At 34.0% G+C, this 14,927-nt stretch overlaps 1 long non-coding RNA gene across 2 annotated transcripts in view; it reads right to left on the bottom strand.

Moving 5' to 3' along the window:
* Window positions 1-14,927, bottom strand: part of LOC122708255 — a 150,958-nt gene that overhangs the window by 15,527 nt on the left and 120,504 nt on the right. The window contains exon 3 of one of the 2 annotated variants that reach the window (XR_006345078.1): window positions 14,064-14,151. The exons of the other annotated variant lie outside the window; for it this stretch is intronic. This is a non-coding gene — a long non-coding RNA (uncharacterized LOC122708255). Of the gene's footprint in view, window positions 1-14,063; window positions 14,152-14,927 lie in introns of those variants that run through there. 2 annotated transcript variants of the gene reach the window in all.

Raw genomic sequence — 14,927 nt, 5'->3', positions numbered from 1 at the left:
TGTTCTTTTGAAACATCCCACCCTCACATTCTCCCACAGAGTTCAAAAGTCTGTTCTGTATTTCTGTGTCTCTTTTTCTGTTTTGCATATAGGGTTATCATTACCATCTTTCTAAATTCCATATATATGTGTTAGTATGCTGTAATGTTCTTTATCTTTCTGGCTTACTTCACTCTGTATAATGGGCTCCAGTTTCATCCATCTCATTAGGACTGATTCAAATGAATTCTTTTTGACAGCTGAGTAATATTCCATGGTGTATATGTACCACAGCTTCCTTATCCATTCATCTGCTGATGGGCATCTAGGTTGCTTCCATGTCCTGGCTATTATAAACAGTGCTGCAATGAACATTGGGGTGCACGTGTCTCTTTCAGATCTGGTTTCCTCAGTGTGTATGCCCAAAAGTGGGATTGCTGGGTCATATGGCAGTTCTATTTCCAGTTTTTTAAGGAATCTCCACACTGTTTTCCATAGTGGCTGTACTAGTTTGCATTCCCACCAACAGTGTAAGAGGGTTCCCTTTTCTCCACACCCTCTCCAGCATTTATTGCTTGTAGTCTTTTGGATAGCAGCCATCCTGACTGGCGTGTAATGGTACCTCATTGTGGTTTTGATTTGTATTTCTCTAATAATGAGTGATGTTGAGCACCTTTTCATGTGTTTGTTAGCCATCTGTATGTCTTCTTTGGAGAAATGTCTGTTTAGTTCTTTGGCCCATTTTTTGATTGGGTCATTTATTTTTCTGGAATTGAGCTTCAGGAGTTGCTTGTATATTTTTGAGATTAATCCTTTGTCTGTTTCTTCATTTGCTATTATTTTCTCCCAATCTGACGGCTGTCTTTTCACCTTACTTATAGTTTCCTTTGTAGTGTAAAAGCTTTTAAGTTTCATTAGATCCCATTTGTTTAGTTTTGCTTTTATTTCCAATATTCTGGGAGGTGGGTCATAGAGGATCTTGCTGTGATTTATGTCAGAGAGTGTTTTGCCTATGTTCTCCTCTAGGAGTTTTATAGTTTCTGGTCTTACATTTAGATCTTTAATCCATTTTGAGTTTATTTTTGTGTATGGTGTTAGAAAGTGTTCTAGTTTCATTCTTTTACAAGTGGTTGACCAGTTTTCCCAGCACCACTTGTTAAAGAGGTTGTCTTTTTTCCATTGTATATCCTTGCCTCCTTTGTCAAAGATAAGGTGTCCATAGGTTCGTGGATTTATCTCTGGGCTTTCTATTCTGTTCCATTGATCTATATTTCTGTCTTTGTGCCAGTACCATACTGTCTTGATGACTGTGGCTTTGTAGTAGAGTCTGAAGTCAGGTAGGTTGATTCCTCCAGTTCCATTCTTCTTTCTCAAGATTACTTTGGCTATTCGAGGTTTTTTGTATTTCCATACAAATTGTGAAATTCTTTGGTCTAGTTCTGTGAAAAATACCGTTGGTAGCTTGATAGGGATTGCATTGAATCTATAGATTGCTTTGGGTAGAATAGCCATTTTGACAATATTGATTCTTCCAATCCATGAACACGGTATGTTTCTCCATCTGTTTGTGTCCTCTTTGATTTCTTTCATCAGTGTTTTATAGTTTTCTATGTATAGGTCTTTTGTTTCTTTAGGTAGATATACTCCTAAGTATTTTATTCTTTTTGTTGCAATGGTGAATGGTATTGTTTCCTTAATTTCTCTTTCTGTTTTTTCATTGTTAGTATATAGGAATGCAAGGGATTTCTGTGTGTTAATTTTATATCCTGCAACTTTACTATATTCATTGATTAGTTCTAGTAATTTTCTGGTAGAGTCTTTAAGGAAAAATCATACACCACGACCAAGTGGGCTTTATCCCAGGAATGCAAGGATTCTTCAATATCCGCAAATCAATCAACGTAATACACCACATTAACAAATTGAAAGATAAAAACCATATGATTATCTCAATAGATGCAGAGAAAGCCTTTGACAAAATTCAACACTCATTTATGATTAAAACTCTCCAAAAAGCAGGAATAGAAGGAACATACCTCAACATTATAAAAGCCATATATGACAAACCCACAGCAAGCATCACCCTCAATGGTGAAAAATTGAAAGCATTCCCCCTGAAATCAGGAACAAGACAAGGGTGCCCACTGTCACCACTACTGTTCAACATAGTGTTGGAAGTTTTGGCCACAGCAATCAGAGCAGAAAAAGAAGTAAAAGGAATCCAGATAGGAAAAGAAGAAGTGAAACTCTCACTGTTTGCAGATGACATGATCCTCTACATAGAAAACCCTAAAGACTCTACCAGAAAATTACTAGAACTAATCAATGAATATAGTAAAGTTGCAGGATATAAAATTAACACACAGAAATCCCTTGCATTCCTATATACTAACAATGAAAAAACAGAAAGAGAAATTAAGGAAACAATACCATTCACCATTGCAACAAAAAGAATAAAATACTTAGGAGTATATCTACCTAAAGAAACAAAAGACCTATACATAGAAAACTATAAAACACTGATGAAAGAAATCAAAGAGGACACAAACAGATGGAGAAACATACCGTGTTCATGGATTGGAAGAATCAATATTGTCAAAATGGCTATTCTACCCAAAGCAATCTATAGATTCAATGCAATCCCTATCAAGCTACCAACGGTATTTTTCACAGAACTAGACCAAAGAATTTCACAATTTGTATGGAAATACAAAAAACCTCGAATAGCCAAAGTAATCTTGAGAAAGAAGAATGGAACTGGAGGAATCAACCTGCCTGACTTCAGACTCTACTACAAAGCCACAGTCATCAAGACAGTATGGTACTGGCACAAAGACAGAAATATAGATCAATGGAACAGAATAGAAAGCCCAGAGATAAATCCACGAACCTATGGACACCTTATCTTTGACAAAGGAGGCAAGGATATACAATGGAAAAAAGACAACCTCTTTAACAAGTGGTGCTGGGAAAACTGGTCAACCACTTGTAAAAGAATGAAACTAGAACACTTTCTAACACCATACACAAAAATAAACTCAAAATGGATTAAAGATCTAAATGTAAGACCAGATGCCTGTTAATGATTTCATTTTCTTTGTTATACACCCAGAAGTGGGATTACTGGATCATATGGTGGTTCTATTTTTCACCCGATAATGAACCTCCAGCATGAAGTGTTTTCCATAGTGGCTGGAACATCTCACATTCCTACCTGCAGTGCACTAGAGTTCCTTTTTCTGCACATCCCATCTCTTGTTTTATTGATGGTAGCCATTTTAATAAGTGTAACTTTACATTTATAACAGGTATAAAGTGATATCTCATTGTTATTTGGATATGTACTTTCCTGATGATGTTATTTTTGATGTTGAGCACCTTTTCATATATTTGCTGGCCAACTGTATGTCTTCTTTGGAAATTTGTTTATACAATACTCTGTCCATTATTTAGTCATTGTTTTCTTGCTGTTGACCTTTATGAGTTTCTTATATACTTTGAACAATCACCCTTATCAGATTGATATGAAGTGTGCAAATATTTTCTCCCATTTCATAGACTGTCATTTCATTTTTATGATTTTTTAATTGTGCTAAAATTTAATTGCTCTTTTCTTATCAATTCACTCTTACTTCTTTTTGTAACTCATACCAATTTATGAAATATATATTTTATTAATTTATAAAGTATTTGTCAAATGCTAACAAATATTCCTGATGGTGAGATTTAAAGTGATACTTTATTCTTTGCATTCTTCTCTATCATGTAAGTTTATTTTTAAAATGAGCATTTATCACTTGTTAAAAAGTTCTAACATTATAATTTTAAAATGTCACTCAAAATCCAAAATGAAGAGCATTTTTCTCTAATAGAAGGTTGAAATGTCTTTATTCAAAGCCCATAATCAGAAAGGTCAGGGAAAATTAGTAATTGCATTTGTATTTACAAGATTTTAAACAATTACTCAGAAGTAGGCTAATTTTAGTATGTTTGTGCTATGTTGAGTTTAATTCCTTTCTTGAATGTGTCGTGTAGATTGTTATTTGTCAGTTGATTGTATAATTGAACATTTTAATCACTTCTACTTTATTCAAGGAAGGAAGAGTTGAAAACGAGTGTTTTATGAAGTCTAAATTTAGAGACACTAAGCTTTATCTGTTACATAGGAATATTTTTTTTAATTGACATACACACAAACACACACATACACACAAAGAAAGAAGTTTTGGTCAATGGATTCAATCAGGCCAAATTAAAACTTTATCTTTAAAGTTGAAAAAAGACTAGAACTTAATTTTTCTCACCACAAAAATGAGATGATAGTGATGTGAAGTGACAGAGGGGTTGGCTAAAGCTGTGTGCTAATCATATTTTGTATAAATGTAACAAATCAACAATTTGTACACCTTAAATTTGCAGTGATACATGTCAGTGTCTCAACTAAAAAAAATAATAATAACAGGAAAAGAAATCACAGAAAACAAGTACACATATACACACAAAGTAAGCTAGTATTGTTATCTTTAGGACAAATTCTAATGCCAGAATTGTGATATATCCTACTGTATTGTTTTCAATAGTATGAGTTGGTATGTTTATTTTTTGATGTCCTACCATTTTATTATATTCATCTGGTACAGATTTGTTTCATTCATCTTGTTCAGGACTTAGTATAATTTTTCAAAATTAAAAGTATTATTAATCTCTAGGAAAGTATTCTCTATCATGATAGAATGTGTACTTTGCCCATTTTATCTATATTTTTATTTTGTAAGTCATTTTAGAAATATGGAAGACCAACTCACTTTGCTGTCTCAAACTCTGAAATTTGTTTTTTTCATTTTCTATCTCACAACACTGATCTGGGCTTATTTCCTATGCAAAACTTCAGCCTGTTTTCCCATATCAATTTTAAGTCTATAATGTAAGTAGACATTAATTATTCATGTTTAAATATATATATATATATATATATATGTATATATGTATATATTACTGCACAGTATATGACTTCATTGTATATATTTGGGGCACCTGTTCATATGATCACTATTTTCCTTTTGAAGTTTCTCTGAAATTTAACTAGCATATGATGTAAAATATAATTTTTGTAATATCCACTTTAATATACCACTATCACTAAGCAGTCATACTTTATAAGTTCAGCTTATATCTACTGGAAGATTATTTATTTTTTAGATATGTAACACTATCTTTCTTAACACTTACAAAATTTACCTGAAAACTTAAAAGAACACTGTAATACAGAAACTGATTTCTTTAATTTGCATGACACAACTTACATATGTGTGTATTTAGTTGCTCAGTCATGTCTGACTCTGTGATCTCATAGACTGTAGCCTGCCAGGCTCCTCTGTTCATGGAATTCTCCAGGCAAGAATACTTCAGTGGGTTACCACGCCCTCCTCCAGGGGATCTTACCAACCCAGGGACTATACCCAGGTCTCCCGCATTATAGGCAAATTCTTTACCATCTGAGCCACCAGGAAGCCCAAGAATACTGGAGTGGGTAGCCTATCCCTTCTCCAGGGAATCTTCCTAATCCAGGAATTGAACCAGGGTCTCCTGTACTGCAGGCAGATTCTTTACCAGCTGAGCTACCATAGAACTAACATGCTATATTAGGAAAAAAATAAGGGTAAGTAAATTGGATAAAAGTTTCTAAAACGTCTTCAGTCAGAGTTAACTTTTTCTGAAACATTTTTATCTCAGAGTTGTCCATGTTTTCTTTGTCCACACAACTTTCTCTTCTAGAGCATTAAGAGAGATGAATATTTAGCCTGTCTTAAAAGAGCCCTCTGCTCCTAGTCATCTCCTGTAGTAAATAAACATTCAGTTCTACCAGAAAGTGTTGAACAATGGCTTTTGAACAACAGCCACAACATACATTTTTATCTCAAATTGTTCTATATACAGATTGCTACTAGAATATTGAAGGTTTCTGTTAGCCAGTCATAATACCAAGGTTAACATTATTATTATCACAGAATTGGCAGCAGCATTTTTATGATGGTCTTACTAATTGTATAATGAGTTTAGTGATACTGGTATTTTAGGAAAAGTGTTCACTTGTGGACCTTTGGCACATGATGTACATAAATAAAACCTCATATTAAATCACATTTATTTTTTATAATAAGCCATAATTGACAATGTTTTATCACTACTTCAGTAAAAACGCATGATAAAATTAGCTAAATACTATTTGTAATTTTTATCTCCCTCTATGTGTGTGTGCTAAGTTGCTTCATCCATGTCCTGTTCTTTGTGATGCTATGGACTGTGACCTGCCAGGCTCCTCTATCCATGGAATTCTCCAGACAAGCATACTCAACAGGGTTGCCATGCCTTTCTTCAGGGGATCTTCCCAACCCATATCTCTCACATCTCCTGCATTGGCAGGGCAGTTCTTTACCACTAGTATGACCTGGGAAGCCCTATCTCCCTCTGGGAGGGCTCAAAATACTTTGTTAATGTTCATTAGGTTTTGTGAAATAAAGTTCAATATTTTGAAATATAAACTAAATTTCAGAAGAATCAAGCTAATTAAAATAGTTTCCTGAATACAAAATTTTAAAAATCTATCCTTAAAATTTCACAGATGCATTATCTTTGTGGTAATAATTAGAGAAATTTGTTCTGATTCTGCCTTATTTATTTAAAATATTATTTAGTTATCAACATCCAAAATCTAATTATACCTAGTAAAATTAGGAAATCACTTTTCTTATACCTTCATATTTTCCCTATCTTATGATTTTTGTGCACATATTATCAGTGCTTCTACACATTTTTATTCTTAATTATCTTTAGAGTAGGTGTATTTTTCAAGAGCTCTTTTGGCACTTGAATTCTCTTATACAAATCATGCAGATAATAATTTATGCTTAATTAAAAATTTTATTTTTCTCTCCTCCTGTGTGTTTGTGTGTTTACTCAGTTGTTCAGTTTTGTCTGACACTTTGAGACTCATGGACTATAGCCTGGCAAGCTCCTCTGTCCATGGGATTCTCCAGAAAAGAAGACTGTGTTCTTTCAAATATTTCCCTTTGTGAAAATAAAACCAATTACTTCGTCCAGCTTTGTGTAGTTTTATCCAGTCTTGTAAAACTAAAACATTTATGTATGAATTCTACAAAATTCATGTATAAATAAAATTTTCATGCTATACAATTTTGTTAGTACCATTCATTTCAAGACTCACAATAACTTGATTTTTTTCTACATTAGATTTAATGAATAAATGTCTGAAGGAAGACTGATATGCAGACATACTTCTTTGTAGAACATCTGCATAACTTAAGTATGCACACGATTTGTTTTTATATTAAATTCTTTGAAGTACTATTAGAACTATTTACTTTTTTGAAAGACTCTTATATGTGGTAAGGTGTTTGTATATGCAAAATTAGATCTTTTTTTTGTAAGCTCAGAAAATTTTACTTCCGGTATATGACTGAATATTATTTAAATTTTTAAAAAACTTTTTCTTTGGGAATAATTAATATCATGTATTTGGTCGTGTTTTTTCTTTACAGTATACTGAATTCTTCATTTGTTTTTATTGCCTCTGGGCAATTACCAGCTTTTCTTTCTTGTCCTCCAGAGCATTAATTATTCTTGCCTGACTCATCAAAATTTACTTTTACTTCAACTTTATTTTCCTTTTTTTAATTGATGTGAAATTCACATAACATCAGATTAAACATTTTAAAGTGAATAATTCAGTGACATTTAATTTATTTACAATGTTGTACAACTACGGCTTGAACTAGTTACAAAACATTTCCTCATCCCAAAATAAAACTGTGTACTCATTATTCCCTATTTACATCTATTCCCTATTCCCTATTTACATCTCCTCCTATTCCCTGACAACCACCCATCTGCTTTCTGTCTCTACTGTACTGATGACATGTTCTGGATGTTTATAATCTCAATGAAATCATACAATCTGTGACTTTCTGCATCTTGACTCTCACTTAGCATACTGTTTTCTACCTTCATCTATGTATTTAGCACATATCAGTATTTAATCCCTTTTTTGCTTGAGTAATATTCCATGGTATGTAAATATACTACAATTTGTCTATTCATTTATTCATTGGTATTTGAGCTGTGTCCATACTGACATTTTGGCTATTGCAAATATTATTGCCATAAACATCAATGTACAACTATTTGTTTGAGTATATGTTTTTAGTATGTTGGGTTATACAGCTTAGGAGTGGAACTTCTAGTCATATAGTGATTCTGGTTTTAACTTAAGGACACTCAAAATCCCCTAGAGGAGGAAATGGCAACCCACTCCAGTATTTGCATCTGGGAAATCCCATGGACAGAGGAGTAAGGTGGACTACAGTCCATGGGGTTGTAACGAGTCGGACAGGACTGAGAACACACAAAAGCAACTATTTTTGATAGCAGTGAACAAAATCATTTTACATCCCCACTAGCATTCCATTCCACAAGCACTCTGATATCTCCATGTACTTTCCAACACCTGTTATTTTCCATTCTTTTGATTATAGTCATCATAGTGGGTGTTTCGCCTAAAAGTTTTACTTTATAATTCGATCATTTTATTTTACAGAATTTATCATTGCTGTAGATAAAAACCTATGTAGTGGTAAAATCATGTTTCCTATGGTGGTTATCTTCAAAGAAAGGGTTGTTTAGAATCTTCTTCAAAGTTTTGCTTCTACAGACACAGGATATTTCCAATCACTTATATATAGTCAAGCACAATATCTGATGGGGAAAAAATGTCCTGCCCTGTCAACAATTATTGATTTTTTTTCCCCTCAGTGCTATGGTTAATTCTAGAGTCAGTTAGTGCAAATTATTTGATGAAGAATTTAATGGACTGAAAAACCTTGGGAGCAAATCTGTAGTTTTAGGTATTATATTCAAGTGCTTAAACTCTCTTTTGAGTTAATTTTTTTTGTATGGTATAAGATAGTGGTCAGTTTTTTCTTTCTTTTTCTGTTTCATGTGGCTGGTCAGTTTTTGCAACACCATTTATTAGACTATCATTACCCGTTGTGTATTCTTAGCTCCTTTGTCATAAATTAACTGACCAAGTGCATAATTTACTACAGTGCCTAGCACGTGTACTAAAATAGCATTAGTAATAGTACTAATTCCAGTAATTACCACAGTCCTTATAAAATAAATAGTCTATGGATAATATTAGCTATAATCCAGATTTAAAATACAGCACATTGATTATCCCAACAAATTGCTATAAATTAATATAGTACAATATCAGATACATAACAAATATCATATATTAAAACATATAAATGGAATCTAGGAAGATGGTACTGATGATGGTACTATTTGCAGGGCAGCAATGGAGATACAGACAAGAGAACACACTTATGGGCATGGGTGGTGGGGAGGAAGAAGAGGGTGAGACAATTGGAGAAAGTAATGGAAGCATATACACTACCATATGTAAAACAGACAGTCAATGGGAATTTTCTGTATGACCCAGAGAACTCAAACCAGGGCCCTGTAACAACCTAGAGGGGTGGGAAAGGATGAGGGGTGGGAGGGAGGTTCAAGAAGGAGGAGACATATGTTTACCTATGGCTAATTCTCACAGATGTATGGCAGACACCAAAGCACCATTGTAAAGCAATTATCCTTCAATTAATCTTTCAGAGAACTAATCCTTTTAGAGAGAGAACAGCATTAAACATATACACTACCCATATGTAAAACAGATGGCCAGTGGGAGTGTGATGTATGATGCAGGGCACTCAAAGCACCCCCTCCATGTCAAAGGGGATGACATGAATCCTGGAGGGATGGGGCGGGGAAGGAGGTGGGAGGGGGGTTCAGGAGGGAGGGGACACATGTATGCCTATGGCTGATTCATACTGATGTATGGAAAATCCATCACAATATTGTAATTATCCTCTAATTAAAACAAATAAAATTAAAAACAACTAAAAAAATAATGAAAATAAAAATCAGATACATAAATGTGAGGGTGTGTTTATGTATTTGCATGCCAGCACAGTGACAGAAGTGTGGAGCATTAAATGGCTTTCAGTTTCCAGTACTTCCCTGTTGAATCACAACTTGCTATTTTCCCAAATGCAAATCCATGTAGCTCAGAGCTGAGAAAGTTTATGAAAAGCTGACAGGTAAGGAGACTGTGAGAGTTTGCAGTTTCATGCTTTCACAAGATGAACTTCACTGATCTATCAGGAACCCTTTTGGGAGGAAAGTCATGAGAATGTTCGAAATGTGTTAGGAAACCTTGTGTCCATGTTGGGGACAAGAATATCAGGTATGGTGGTCAGGAGGCTCTGGAATGAATCCAAAATGTAGTACTTTATAAACTGCAGTTTGGAAATTACCAGCTTCCTAAACTCAGCTTTTCTTTCTTTGACTTACGGACAAAAATGACTGCCGTACAAGACTGCTGAGGATGAAGCAAATTTAAACCATGGGGTCTTCATACACATCACATTTTTAGTCACCAACACACAATATCTCCATTTTTTATAACAAAATAAGTAAAACTGGTCTCCAGTCTCAATAGTTTGGTAGCTTGTTTTACTTTGATTTGTTATAAATGATACCAGTAATGGATAGGTTTCCTTAGATACCAATATCAGTTATCTGTAGTTACATTAAATATCTATGCCCCTAAAGCACTGATTTGTTTCCTACTATCTGTAACACTGAACAATAATTTAGATGGATACTTTTGATTACTGATTTAATCCCCCAATACATTATTGATTTGTTCAGATTTTCTACTTCTTAATGATATGGTCTTGGTAGATTATAAAAGAATAAAATACTTAGGAATAAAGTTAAATATGAAGATCAAATACTTGTACACTGAGAACTTCAAAATGTATAGAAAATATTAAAGAATAAATGAAAAAATGATAAGACAAGCCAGGTTCATGAACTGGAAAACTTAATATTGGTAAAATGTACATACTACTCAAAGGAATCTGGAGATTCAATATTATCTTCATCAAAATGCTGACAGTATTTTTTATAGATAAGAAAAACAAACATAAAGTTTATATGGAACCACACATACACACACACACACAAAATAACCAAAGCAATCGTGAGAAAGAAGAATAAAGCCAGAGAGATCAAACTTCCTGACTTTAAAATATATTTCAAAGCTAGAGTAATTGAAATGACATATTCCTGATATAAAGACAGACATATAGACCAATGGAACAGAAGAGCTAACCCAGAAATATGCCCACACATCTATGGTCAAGTGATCTTCAGTAGGGCATCAATAACATACAAAGAAGAAGGACAATTTCTTCAACAAAATGTGTTGGGAAAACTGGATACTTACATGTAAAAGATTAAATTTGGACCCTTAGCTTAAACTATACACAAAAATCAATTCAAAATTTATTAAAGACTTAAATGCAAGCTGTAAAACTCCTAGAAGAAAAATCACAGAGAAAGTTTCTTGACATTAGTCTCAGCAATGATTTCCCAGAAATGACATAAAAAGCACTGGCAAGAAAGGTAAAAATAGGCAAGTGAGGCTACATCAAACCAAAAAAAAAAAACAAAACAAAAAACTTCTGTACAATTTATGAAACAAGAAATGAAAGAATTAAGAAACAGAATGAAAAGGCAACCTACAGAACAGGAGAACACATATGCAAATCATGTATTTGCATAAGGATCTAATATCATAATATATAAGAAACTTCTACAACTCAAGAGCAAAAAAAAAAACAAAGTGTTTGAATAAACATTTGTCCAAAAACAATATACAAATATCCCCCAAGTATATGAAAAGGTGTTCAACATCACTACTCACCAGAGAAATGCAAATCAAAACCACAAAGAAACATCACTACACATCAATTTTGGGAGGACTAATATTTTCATTACAGAAAATTTTTCTAGGAATATCATTTGATTTGTCATGCTTTCTTAATGCTGCTAAATGAATTTTTATAATTTTCTCCATAAAGATTTTACATACCTATCATTACATTCACCCCTAGATAAATTATATTACTGTATTTGTGTTGTAACTGTATTCCTATCAACTATGATAAATGTCTTTTTAAAACTTATATTTGTAAATATGTGTAGTCAATGAATAAAGCAATTGCTTTTATATATTGCTTCTAATATAATCTTACCCTAGTAAATCCGTTTATTTTTTCTAAGCATTCTTTTTTTTTTCCTACTGTTCTATAGGTTATTTCTAATTTATTTATTTTTGGGGGGAGGATATGTATTTTACAATATTGTGATGGTTTTTGCCATACATCAACATGAATCAGTCACAGATAACCTATGCATATTCTATTGGTTTTTATATTATGTCTCCTATACATGAGTTTGGTTTTTGTACTTTCAGTCCTTATGTCTCCATTCCAATGTGTGCATGCTAAGTCACCTCAGTCGTATCTGACTCTTTATGATGCTATGGTCTGGCCAGTCAGACTCCTATGTCCTTGGGATTTTCCAAGCAAGAATATTAGAAAGTGAAACTGAAGTTGCTCAGTTGTGTCCAACTCTGTGACCCCATGGACTGTAGCCTACCAGGCTCCTTCATCCATGGGATTTTCCATGCAAGAGTACTGGAGTGGGTTGCCATTGCCTTCTCCAGGGGACAATTCTGACCCAGGGATCAAACCCACATCTTTTATGTCTCCTGCACTGGCAGGAGGGTTCTTTACCACTAGTGCCACCTGCAAGGATTTTCTCCATTCCAATATTAGACGGTAAAGGTGAGCATCTTTGTCTTATTATGGATAATAAAGGAAATTAGTGATTTAATACGAAAAGCAGAATGTTCACTGGGGATTTATGGTAGATAAGAAAATTCTCTACTGTCTCTGGTTGTTGAACAGCTTATATCATTAATGAGGATTTTTGTTTTTAATCAGTCTTTCCATAATCACCTAAGTTGATCATATTGTTTTTACACCTAATTTTATTTAGATAATATCTAGTTGTTAACTGACTTGGATTTGTCATAAACTTAATGTCATTATGTTGTCAACTATAAAATATAGTCACAACCTGAAAGTTGAGAGTTATATTTTTTCTGTGAGAGTTCTTAGGACTTCAAGCATGGAGGCAGAATCTCACGTAACCTTGAGAAACTGGTCTGAGGAGGCAGGAGAGGGAGTTAGGTTATATAGAAGTTTGCAACAAAGAGGGACAGATATTCTGAACATCAAAGATTATTATTAAGGAAACCAGATATCTCAAGTTAAGGGATTTAGCTATCTTCTACGTATATGAAGATACAAGCAACTGGGTTCACTGAATCCATTCCTTTCATATGTATCTCAGCTATCTGGGGCCAATATCCTGCTTCTTGATTTTATTACATCCTTAAGTTCCTTGCTCACCATAGGGAATGGCTGATGGCTGCAGGATCACAGGCATTGTCTTGGGGCCCTCCAGGCTCAGAAATGCACATGTGGATGCTGGAAATCACTGATGGCTGTTATATCTTTGTTTATTGACATGGCAGGAGATATCCCATTTCACAATATTTTTCCTGTCTTCCTTTGAACTCAGGTTGCCAGTAGGCAGGGGTTATAGGGTTATTACAAAGTTTTCCCAGTCCTGTGTTTGAGTCTCTGCCAAAACGCAGGTGATAGTAGCTGACTTCAATGCTACAGCAAGCTCTTAACAAATAAGCTATGCTTGTTCTCATGTGGTTTGCTTCATTTACTTCCACGAGCTGTACATTTCACTTTAAAAGGATCAATTACATTGACCCTCATGTTTTGATAGGAAGTGTCCTCATTAAAATTCTTCTCTATTTGATTCACCTGTTATTTCTAAGTGTTGCATCATAAATTTCTAAATTTGTAGGCATTTTTAATCCAATTATTTTTGGGTATTTATTTCCTAATTAATTCCACTGTAGACAGAGAACTTCACTGACATGGTAGCTGTTTCTTTTTATTTGTAAAGATATTTTGTAAGCATGATACTTTGGTATGGGAAAAATATGTGCTTTCTGAAATTGGGTGCAGTTATTTATGGGCATCCATTAAATCAAGTTTATTACTTACCTTGTTCAAGTCTTCTCTACTGGTTTATGATATTTTACAAATAACTTGGAAAATGCAATTAAAAACAATCTTCTCTCCATCCAGAAGATCCCTCCACAAAGGTAGAATAGAAAGAAGACATCTTTATTGTTGAATACATAGGAAACGTGATGTGCATCACAGGGATTCACTGAGACTACGCAAAGACACATAAAAATCTAACCCTTTCATAAGCCAAGCAGGCACAACCCACTGTGTACATGTTCTCAAGATAAACAGTAACTAGTCCCCCAAGTAAGAGGACTTGACAATACCACATGCCACACAGTCACCTTAGATTTACCTGGTAACTAGACTAGCTGTGTTAGTTAACTGACTTTATCCAAAGGAAAAACAAACTTCTCATCTTCATGACAGGAAGTATTTCAGGAGTGAGGGGTCTAGCAGGGGCATTTTCTTTCTTAATAATTATATTTCAAAGACATAGCCTCCAGGTTCTTGAGAAAGACATGCCTGAATTTTAAAGCTAAATGAGGCTTGAAAAAGTGAAAGTGTTACTCATTCAGTTGTGACCAATTCTTTGTGACCCCATAGACAGTAGACTGACAGGCTACTCCATCCATGAAATTCTCTAGGCAAGAATACTGCACTGGGTTGCCATTCCCTTCTGCAGGGGATCTTCCCAAAATGATTACCTTTCAAAGACAGTTTCCAGTTCCTTGAAAAATACATGCCTGAATCTTAAAGCTGAAAGAGGCTTATTTACTTTAAAAAGATTTATATACATTTCAAAGAGAGAAAAAAAAAAAAAAACTTACATTTTTTCTAAAGTAAAAACTCTTAAGAAAAGGGAGAGGGAGAATTAAGTCTCTTTCTTTTAATTTGTAT

Source organism: Cervus elaphus, chromosome 14 (assembly GCF_910594005.1).
Source record: "Cervus elaphus chromosome 14, mCerEla1.1, whole genome shotgun sequence".
In the NCBI taxonomy this organism is placed as follows: domain Eukaryota; kingdom Metazoa; phylum Chordata; class Mammalia; order Artiodactyla; family Cervidae; genus Cervus; species Cervus elaphus.
The sequence above is the reverse complement of the archived record's forward strand: the minus strand, read 5'-3'. Positions and strand labels throughout refer to the sequence as shown.